Source organism: Ictalurus furcatus, chromosome 19 (genome assembly GCF_023375685.1).
Source record: "Ictalurus furcatus strain D&B chromosome 19, Billie_1.0, whole genome shotgun sequence".
NCBI classification, from domain to species: domain Eukaryota; kingdom Metazoa; phylum Chordata; class Actinopteri; order Siluriformes; family Ictaluridae; genus Ictalurus; species Ictalurus furcatus.
This window is the reverse complement of record NC_071273.1, coordinates 16,360,083-16,371,401: the sequence shown is the minus strand read 5'-3', so window position 1 is coordinate 16,371,401 and position 11,319 is coordinate 16,360,083.

Here is an 11,319-nt window from a genome sequence, read left to right as displayed (position 1 = left end):
GATAATGTTAGCTCTGTGGTTAAACTTACATTTATCTCATTTATAGAACTGAGCAGTTAAGTACTGTGCAAAAGTTTTAGGCACATGCAAAAAAATGCTGTACAGCAAAGATGCCTTCAAAACATAATGAAATTAATTAATGTTTCTTCATTTAAAAAAATACTATGAAGAGCAGTAAACAGTAATAAATGAAACAAAGTTGATATTTGGTGTGACGACCCTTTGCCTTAAAATAAATTAGTAGTAGTCTCAGGTAGAATGTGTGCAGTTTTATAAGGAAATGAGCTGTGAGTTTTATTGAGCATCTTGCAGAACCAGGCACGGTTCTTCTGGAGACTTTGCCTGTCGCACTTTCTTCTTATTTTTGCAACAAAACCCAGCAGCTTTCATTGTGTTTTTCATCTGAAAAGTGTCTCTTACATAATATTCTGCTTTCTTTACTGACATACAGACATTTTTCTGTAACATTTAATTTTGTGCTGGAAAACTGTACATATATATTATACTGACTGCTTAATGACTACTGGCCCATAACACAAAGAAAAGGACTGACATTTTTTCTCATAACCCTTGAGCCAATATGTATGTTCATTTGAACAGTCTAACAAGAACGCCTGTGGCAGCATCCACTGTGAATCACTAGATGTAAAAGGCAGTGCTTATTGATCCATGGCTAAAGGAACACTATGATAAAGAAAACACATAGATTAAGTATGTTTTTTAACATAGGTGCTGTTCAACTTGTGTAGTAGAAGCAACTACTTTTCCCTAGCTTTTTGAGAAAATACTAATTATCATTCAAAACATTTTGACATTTGTAAATGTCTACCAGAGGCAACTCATTCATCCCCATAAAATTTGCATATTTGAGGTTACATGAGTTTGGTGGACATATGTGTACAGGCAGGACAATAACCTTTACATTTTTCAGAAAAACACTTGCTCCTTCATGTTTGAAGACTGTTAGGAGTGTACTGATTCAATACTGAATACTGATGTCAAGGCTGATACTGACTTGTAACACTAAGTGGGTATTGGATTAGATTTAACATATTTTTCAATCCAGTGCACTGAGATATTCCATGTGACAGCGTGGGATTTCAATTATTTTAAAGCTGTCTAGAAGCACACAGAAATCAGATTTATAGATTGTGAAAATAGTCTTGCAATCAGACTTCTACCATTTGCAAGCGTCTGCTATGACTCCTTAATTAATATGATCAAAAAGCACCTACTTTGACAGGAAGAAGTAATTTGATTGACATGGCAGACGGCTGATAAACACATAAGATTTACTATTTTGTTCCACACTAATTGCCTCAAACAAAACTCTTTTAAACACAGGATGCAGAGACATTTTTTACAGTGACTATATCTTTCTTAAAAAAAAAAAAAAAAAACCCACAAACAACAACAACAAAAAAAACACTAACTATGTTCAAAAGTTTGTTTTCCTATTGGAACACACATGCAGAAAATATAGAAAATACACATACAGAAGCGCAGACTTTTGTCTGAATCGCAACTTTCACGATTCTGAAGCTTGAAGCCAGAAAAGAGTCTAAAAGTCTGAACTATATGTGAGAATGAATTCTGATATCATATTACAAATGGAAATAGATCAAAGTTCATTCTGCACTACTGGGGGTAACAATCATTTAAATGAAATGATTGCTACTGGCATTGGTTGAAATTTCAGCAAACATTTTAAACTTAGCAATGTCCACTTATTTCACAAGTACTCTCATCATATAGCACTCTCAATTAAATATCATGCTGTGTTTACCTGCTAATCAGCATAAAAAAATTGTTTACCTAATTTGCACCTCTGTGAGTAAAGAACATTTCATAAAGTATTTGTTCTTAAATATTTAACTACGTTGTAGTTTTTGTGAGTACAGATTGGTGCTATGTGTGACCAAAATTGAAATGTATGTATACATTTACAACACTGTGCAAAAGTCTTCGAAAAATAATGAATTTAAATGTTTATCCATTAAAAAAAATACCATGAAGAGCAGTAAACAGTAATAAATGAAACAAAGACAATATTTAGTGTGACGACTCTTTGCTTAAAAAAATGTATTAGTAGTCTCAGGTAGAATGTGTGCAGTTTAATAAGGAAATGAGCTGTGAGTTTTATTGAGCATGTTGCAGAACCAATCACAGTTCTTCTGGAGAATTTGACTGTCGCACTTGCTTCTTATTTTTGCAACAAAACTCAGCAGCTTTCATTGTGTTTTTTTTTGTCTGAAAAGTGTCTCTCACCACTCAATATGCTGCTTTCTTTACTGACATACAAACATTTTTCTGTAACATTTAATTTTGTGCTATAAAACTAATGTTTGGAAATCTAACATGTTTTTATACTGACTCGATAAAAGAAGTCATAAAATAAAAATCTATCAAAGTTTGTGCTTAAAAAAAAAATAGGGTGCCTAAGACTTTTGCACAGGGTTGTACATTTACATAATCTGAGGAGGAGTATGCATTGCGCTCTGGGGTGCACTAAAATGCTTTATGAGGTGCCATTTCTCTAAATTTAAAACCAACAGATCTGTTATTATAAATTTATTTATGGTCAAGCATTATGCACTCATCATATCAGCCTTTGAAACGATGTAGGAACATGATTTTCAGTGGTTGCACATCAGAGATTTCACTATACTATGGATTCCACTGCAATACAAAAAGTCTATGCACCTTTAATGTCATTAAAATAAATAAATAAATTATTTTCAGTGTAACAGGGACTATTTCTTCAGATATATTGGTAACCTTTAAAATAATTGGCAAAACTGATTGTATAAAATAAACATTACATATAGTGAATAAAAATTTCCATTTACATAATTGCAACAAAAAAGAAATAAATAAAAAAATCGACACCACTGGAGAATATTTAAAATGCAACAAATTGGCATCTTTCAACAAATCATTTTCTTTACATTTTACTTTCAGTTTCCAGAAACTCTGTTGTTGCCTTTGTTGAAAACCGAAGAACAATCAACATAAAGAGACAGATCGATATTTACCTACACAAAATCATTTAATCAATATTCATGTGTACTTAATAATAAAAAATAAGCACAATCTGGGCCATAATAAAAATGTATCAAAAGTCTGGAGTTACAAAGAGTTTCAGAAGCATTTCGAAGACTTTAAAAAGTCTCAGTTACAAATTTCTCGGGAAGAGGACATGTGATCATACTGTGAGGAGAATTCTGAGCGAGACAAGAGCCCAATAACCGCAGTTTCATTTATTTCAATTGCACATTGTACATCAAATTACACATCATATTATACACCAAAGATATAACAAGTTACTTGAAATGGTCTCAAGATGGAAACCCTTCTTAAAAACAACATACAAAATTCAGCAGCTGAATTTCAACAAGCGTCATTGGAACTACAGTTGAAATCTGTCTTCTGGTCAGATGAGAACAAAATTAAAATATTCATGCAAAAAAGGAGGCTACATTCAAGAAAAGCACCCAAACACACTGTAAATTGTGGATGGGTGGTGGTGGATCACTGATGCTTTGGGGTTGTGGTGTGGCTGGTGGTTCAGGAGCTCTTGATGTTTGATGCCATCATGATGTTCACCGAGTACCAGAATATTTAACCACAAACCTGGTTGTCTCAGCCAGGAGGTTAAGACTTTGTTATGATGAAGTTCTTAAGATCACAGCCCCAAAACCATAAACACAAAACCCAGCCATTTCAAAGATTGTACTGAAAATAAGCTAACAAATGGAAATCCATCAACCGAAATAGAATCAGTAGGTTCTTATCTATTGATTTCAACTAGTTTGAGAATACAAATATGCCTCCCTTGTTCGCTGATACCCCAAAAACTGTGTGGGTTGTGAAACAGAACTACCACATTTATATCTGGTGTGAGCACGACTTGCCTGTAGCAATGTGACATCTCCTTCACATAGATTTGATCAGGTTCTGCTATAGCTATATGAAATTTTTGGATATTTGTGGGAGCTGGAACATGCTGTCATATGCACTGATCCATGCATCACAAAGATGATGCAAGTATACAGGCCATGGAAGAACTGGAACATATTGAGCTGCCAGAAAGCATGCCACATGGAGGCATTCAAGATGATTGTGATGGATGAATGGTTTGACACCGAGCTTCAGGGTGACATTCTCAGCATCAGCAGAGGTGCAGGTGAACTGTTACCCACTCACATCAGTTATCGGGATCAGTGTCCCGATAAGGACATCGAGCATGCAAATATCTTTCCCAAAGACAAATTCTGACTGTTTGTGCAGAAATTCCTGATTGTGTGGCTGGTCTGGGACACTCCCACAGGTGAAGTGTTGCATTTCTAATGAAAACATGTTCTCTTAACTGAAGAAGGCAGTCCCTAGGCACGAACTTCAGAATATAAACGAGATTGAAACATTCTGCATGGAGGTCTGGGTCCAAGATCCTTCTACTAGTGTGCCATGAAGAGGTGGAAGCAGACAGATACAACTGGCAGAATCAAAATGGCAGAAGCATAGTCAAAAACACTTCAAAGCACATACAGAGTAATGTGGAGAAACATCAGTGCAACATTAAAAACCAGACAAGCAGAACTGACAAAAGTTCTCATAACTACACAAGATGATCACAAAACCTCACGATCCCAGTGTGGAGGTGTGCTATATATCTAGTTTGCAACAAATGAAACTGAGGAACAGAATTAGAACGACTGAATTTTGGGATTTCATTAATTCCTCGAGAGTCAGTGTATCCGGGCACGACAAACTTTATTACACATTACAGGAGAGGAAACACTAAAATGTGCAGGTGGTGGTACTCCAAGACCAGGATTGGGAAATATTGTCTATTGTCTATTCAGCACTATATTTATAGCATCCATTATTCAGAGAAAACATCTGTGACAAGAATAATACACACACAGCACCTACCCACATTAATGTATAGACACCTACTTCCCTAGCCAGAATCCCCTGTCGAGAGCTTGGTGTTCTTTCTCACTGTTAATCAAGTGTGAGGAAGGAATGAGAGGAGAGAGAGTGGTAGGAAAATGACAGCGTGTCAGGAGAGGGAAAGAGGTTTAGGAAGAGATTAGATGTTCTCTGCCTTAGCCAGTTAGTAAAGAACAGTGGGAAGAACTACATACAGGAGCACTTTTCATAGTGTAGCCTTCCACAGCCACACAATGTTGTGTATGACATAAGTAAAGGATGCTGCTGACACCGAAATGTAATCATGAGTAAACATAAATTAAATCAGAAACACTTCAAAACTTCAAATGACTTGCTTTATTTCCAACATTATCTCTGTTTTCTTTGTTGCTGTAGATAAAACATTGAAGTATCCTACTGTATGCATTTAATCTCTTGGAAATGTAGAACGTATTCAGAACCCTCTTATTTTTTTTCTCTTGTTGTTATATCATAGTCGTAATAGGTTAAATTCTTTTTTTTTTTTTTTTTTGCATGTTCAACAAACACAATTTACCACAGGTTTACAAACAATTGTGTACATTTACAAAATACATTTACAAACAATTGTGAAAGCCTGTTTATGCTTTTTTATATTATTATGGACTTTGTTTTGTAGATTGATGAGAAATATTTAGACATCATCAATTTCAGAGAAAGGTTGTAATATAGAAAAATGAGCCACATTGTTGTAGATCTGACAAACAATTTGTTTATTATGTCAGGTGATTTCTTTAGAAGAACCTTAAAAACAAGTTTGAGATTATACAGAGTTGTTCATTCATACATATGAAAGCAAGAGTAGCATATGAACCAGAACTTAATTAATTATAATTAATAAACCAGGCAAAGGTATGTATCTTAAATATCTTAAGTATAATATTTTAGGCCATGTATTATACTATATAAAGAATAAAATACTTCAGGACGTGCTGTTATAGGGAAAAAAAAATCAATGCTCAAGGTGTGTTGTTGATTATTTTCCAATAACAGCATGTCCTGAAGTCTTTTTTCCCTCTTATGTGCCATTACAATTTTTATTATAGATTTCAACTTTTTAAATTTTTTGATATGTTTTTAAAAATAGATTTTTTTTTTCAAACAACCCAACATTGTACTTCTAACTGTTTATAGTTACCTTTTAGTATTGTTGAATGTCCCTGAGACAAGCTAAGTCCTGTTATCACTTACATTATGGCAGCTATAAACAGTCATTCCCTCACCCCCCTCTTAATTTTTCTCTGTATTGAATTTCATAAAACAACAACAACAACAACACCACCAACAATAAAAACACAGCTTGTCATGTTACTGAGATACCACAAAGTGCAAACTCCAATGTGCTAAATTCTTTCCCATGGTAGAAAACTTACCAATCTTTACAAAGCACTTGTACTGGAGACTCCATCCATAAATGTTAAATAAACTTATAGAAAGCTTCACCATATCAATGATTACATGTCTTTGTCAAATAACATCATTTTTTCTAAAACTTTTTATAATTATATGGATCGGCCAGCATACAAGTCCCTGTGACATAGCTGTTTCTATAGAAACAATAATATAATATGATGAGCACATATAAACCTGTGATTTGAATTACAGCCATCACACCTGCTGACCTTCTTTCAGATTTGAAAATTGTCCAGCTCTGTGGTATAAATAGCAATGATGTTAATCATAGTGGTGGTAGATAAGGTCATTAAAAAAAACCTTTTGCACCGAGTATACGTGGCAGTGCAAACTGCAAGTGCAATTGATTTTTTTCTCCTCCATGCTTGCCACATGAATATAGTCAACATCAGGTTTTCCTTCCATTCGCCATGATAAGCAGTTTCTTAACCTAGAAAGAATAGGTAATGAAATGAGCTGTGTTCCTCCTTCATGTGAATCAGCAGTCTCATTTGAGATAGTGAAGATGAATGATTAGGAATTGAAATGCTTGCACGCTTATGAATGTGCATTAAGAGACAGAGCTCTCTGGGAATTGTGCCTTAAGGCTCTCTATGTCGAGTAAATAACGTAATTGCACCGGACATACAGTATTTAAGGTCTATTCATTTTAATGACTTTGTTCCATCTGTAATAACTCAGTTGGTGGGAAAGGAAATTTATTATATATTAAGTGCTATGAGCTGAGGTCAAGGCTCATCGATGGAACTGAATGCAGTTGCTTAAATGCTTCATAGGCCAGAAGTTTATCAAAATCACAAGGGGTTATCATTTTGAAATTTCACAGAGAGAGAAAGAGAGAGAGAGAGAGAGAGAGAGAGAGAGAGAGAGGGAGGAAGAGACACATAGAGAAGGGGACTGTTAGCATGGGATAATCTATTATAATGCCTCAGGGGACCTTTGTAAACAGAAAGTGCATCATTAAACCCCATTTGCGCCTATTCATCTTCATTGTCATTCACCGCTGCAGGGTCTCTGTCTGTCTGTGTAATTAAGAGATCTTTTAGCCTCAGTTTGAATCGAACTAACATAGCATTAGAGTTTGCTAATTTTGCCTGACCTCTCTTTTTCGACTAAACACTTTTAGATTAAATACTGACTAAATTACTCATTCACATCTTTTCCCCAATGATAATACTTCAGCAAATATATATATATATATATATATATATATGTATCCTATATATGCAGCAGTATTTATGTACACCTCAGAAGAAATGAGGTCAGGTCTACAGTATATGTTTCTATTTTTCAGTCTAAGTGCCCCAGTGCCTGCATAAGGAAGCATGCTGCTATGTGAACACTATATGCATGATTGGCACTTCACATTCACACGTCACTGATGCTGCTAGCCAATGGATTAGGACACTGGGTACATGGCTACCTAAAAAAAGACTGTAGCATGAAGATTTATCTCAGTACCGAAATGGCAGAATGCTTATTCTTTCACACATACACACATAAACAATCTGAATCTCGATTATATTATTCGAGACCTATGATCAAACATAAAAGATCCGAACAAAAATATTACATCATATAATCATCTATATGTGAGGAACTTCTTTTTAGCGTACTGGTCTTAAAGCTTTAAACTAATAGTTTAGTCAGTAAATCAATCCCATAATATTAACTAGTAAATGTCTTCTGCAAAAAAGTTATGTTCAACATCACAACATTAAACTCATTTCTCAATTTCCTTTTATGCCTTTGCCACCTGCTGTCCATCGAAGAGGCATTTGGTACACAGCTGTTGTGGGTATTCTTTGAAATCATAAAGGATTTTATAGCAAATTGGAAGCGAAATTGACACTAGATTACTGCCAGTGAAATTAAAACGCTTTTGGAAATAAACTTGGCAGTAGTTGCCTTGAATACTCAAAATGCCAGCGTGATCATTTATTATTATTATTTGCATTTTATTCTGCTTTATCAATATAATGGGATATTTGTTTAGTCAGGATTTTTCGAAACATCCTTATCATGGAACAACCATTGCAGTCATGAGTGAGTTTGTGTGTGTGTGTGTGGGTGTGTGGGTGTGTGTGTGAGATAAAGAGGTTTGTTAGATTTGGAAGCACAAACATAGCTTCTCGCTGTGCGAGTGTGTCATGCACTGGTGACAGAGCCCCTCATTGTAATTTGAATAATGTTTAAGCTCCTGTTTTAGACTGAGTCATGGATCAGTACATGGTGCTACAGAACCAAAAGGCACATTCACAGGCTTTAAAATCATAATCCAGAGAGAATAAAATAAACTGTAATTCTACCTAATTGAATGTGGTGCTGCTTCAAATTTGCATCCACTAATATAAAAAGTGCTGCACAGAGGTGCAGTTCACATTACTGTCTGTGGAGCATTGTATGTTCTCTGCTTGTCCATTTGGGTTTCCACTGGGTTCTCTGGTTTCCTCTCACCTCTCAAAAACATGCAGATATGTGGATTGGCTACGCTAAATTGCCCCGAGCGTGAATGAGTGGGTGAATGTGCATGTGAATTGGGCTCTGTGAGAGAGTGGCATCACATCCATAGTTTATCTGGGATAGGCTGGGATAAGACAATCAAGAGATCACCAAGTTGCTTGGTGTACATATTATAGACGACTTCACCTGACACTTAGGCCAAGTGTCTCCATTTCCTGAAGAGACTAAGGTGAGCTCACAACCCCACCTTCACTACATTCCATAGGGGGACCATTAAGTGCACTGTGAAGAGCTGTATCACTGTGTGGTAGGAGAACTGCAGGGCCATTTCTAGGCATAGGCAAACTACTGTAGGTGGTCGCCTAGGGCATCACCAGCATGGGGGCGCAGATGAGCACCCCAACACCCCCGCCCAAGAAAGAGAGTGCCTGGCCTGGGAATTTGGGTCGGTAGTCTCGAATATTTTTTCTTTATCCCCGAAAAATTCAGCAGTGAATAATTCACATAGTGAGCAGTTTGTCACTACATAACTGAAGGTCAGTAAAAGAAGACTGAAGTGTTGCAATTTTGTATCTTCTGTGAATGAAGTGTTGTATTTTATCTTCAGTGAACGGAGGCGAGACCAATCAGACAGGGTTTACAGGAAAATAAGTGGAAATACTTGTGTCTTATTGGCTGAATGAGTCTCAATTCTAGCAAACGCTAGCTCACACAGTCAGTGTGAGGAGAAAAATGGATATACACCGATTTTTATTTATTTATTTTGAACCAGTAAAGGGGTTGAAACTGAAACACTAATATTCTATCATGCTGAGCAGGAAAACAAGGTGTGTAAATGTCTATATGAGCTCCAAGTTACGTGAACATGATATGAGCAGAGCACAAGGACTAATGACGTACACTCCATGGCTCTGTGGCGGCTAAACCCATACAGTGACAGCTTAGTTGTTCCTCCCCTTGGTTAGCAACACCAAACTAGTCTATTCTCATGCTAGATAGCCAAAAAGTTTTAGATTTTATCAGTCTGGTAGTCCTGTAAACAGTCATAACACCCGAGGTAAGTTTTATGATAAATCCAACTTTTTGTCTGACAGGTAAATTTCCACAGCTTCTGTAAAAAAATAATAAAAAACCCCCCAAAAAACACCTTAGGCTACTAGCTGAGCTGAGAACGTTCAGCTGGAGAACTGACCATTATTTTTCTCAAGTTTTACTACCTGTACCATTGAGGTGGAAATTGTAGTTAATATCAAGTAGGTCCATCAGCAAGGTTTTCACAAACAGATTATGAATGTTAAGTGCTCAGACACTGAGTAATTTTCAACTCTTGTTCATGAAATTATGGGAATGTTAAGAAAGCATTAGGGGAACACTAAGAGAACATTAGGGGAATGTTCTACAAACCTAAAACTCCATAAAGAAAACTTTCCTGGCTAACAAAAAACAAACCTTAAAAATTTATGTTCTGGGAAACAAAAATGATTAGCTGGGTACAGAGTTGTGGGGGGGGGGGGTGTTTGGGGGATGTGACCAAGAGGAATCTCACCTAGGGTTCCAAAATGGTCAGAAACAGCCCTGGAGAACTGCACTGTTGGAATACCCTACAACAGATAGGGAAAACAGGCGCACAGTGGCTTAGTGGTTCGCCTCACACCTCCAGGGTCGGGGGTTCGATTCCCACCGTGGCCCTGTGTGTGCGGAGTTTGCATGTTCTCCCCGTGCTCCGGGGGTTTCCTCCGGGTACTCCGGTTTCCTTCCCCAGTCCAAAAGACATGCATGGTAGGTTGATTTGCATGTCCAAAGTGTCCATAGTGTATGGATGGGTGTGTGAGTGTGCCCTGCGATGGATTGGCACCCTGTCCAGGGTGTACCCCGCCTTGTGCTCGATGCTCCCTGGGATAGGCTCCAGGTTTTCCCGTGACCCTGAAAAGGATAAAGCGGTATAGAAGATGTATGGATGGAGATAGTGAAAACAAATGAAAACATCATTGGGATTTTTTCTCACCTCCATCAAGAACACTCACCATAAAAGCTGAGTCTGCAAAGCCACCAGCATTGTAAATAACCCCTCCAACAGACTCTTTACCCCACATGCTCTCCGGCAAAATATCTGAATATCTGCAACAGCTTTTTCCTCAAGGCAACACCCTGCTGCCATGAGACTGAACTGAACAATTTCCTATGATACACTAACTCCTCAACTTGCACCACTATTTGCACCTACATTAAAAACAAAAACAGATTAAAAAAAAAATGTTGTTACAATGACTTTGCCTCACCAATAAGCACCTTTAGAATAGATTGGTGAATAACAAGAAAAGCTAAGACTGCTAAAATGTATGGATGTCACTTTATTTATTTATTTAATAAACCATATTATATATCGGTCACCCCTTATTTAATGTTTTGCTACTTGGAGTTTGTCCCGTCTTCGTAAATCCATATACAGTATCTCACAAAAAAGAAACA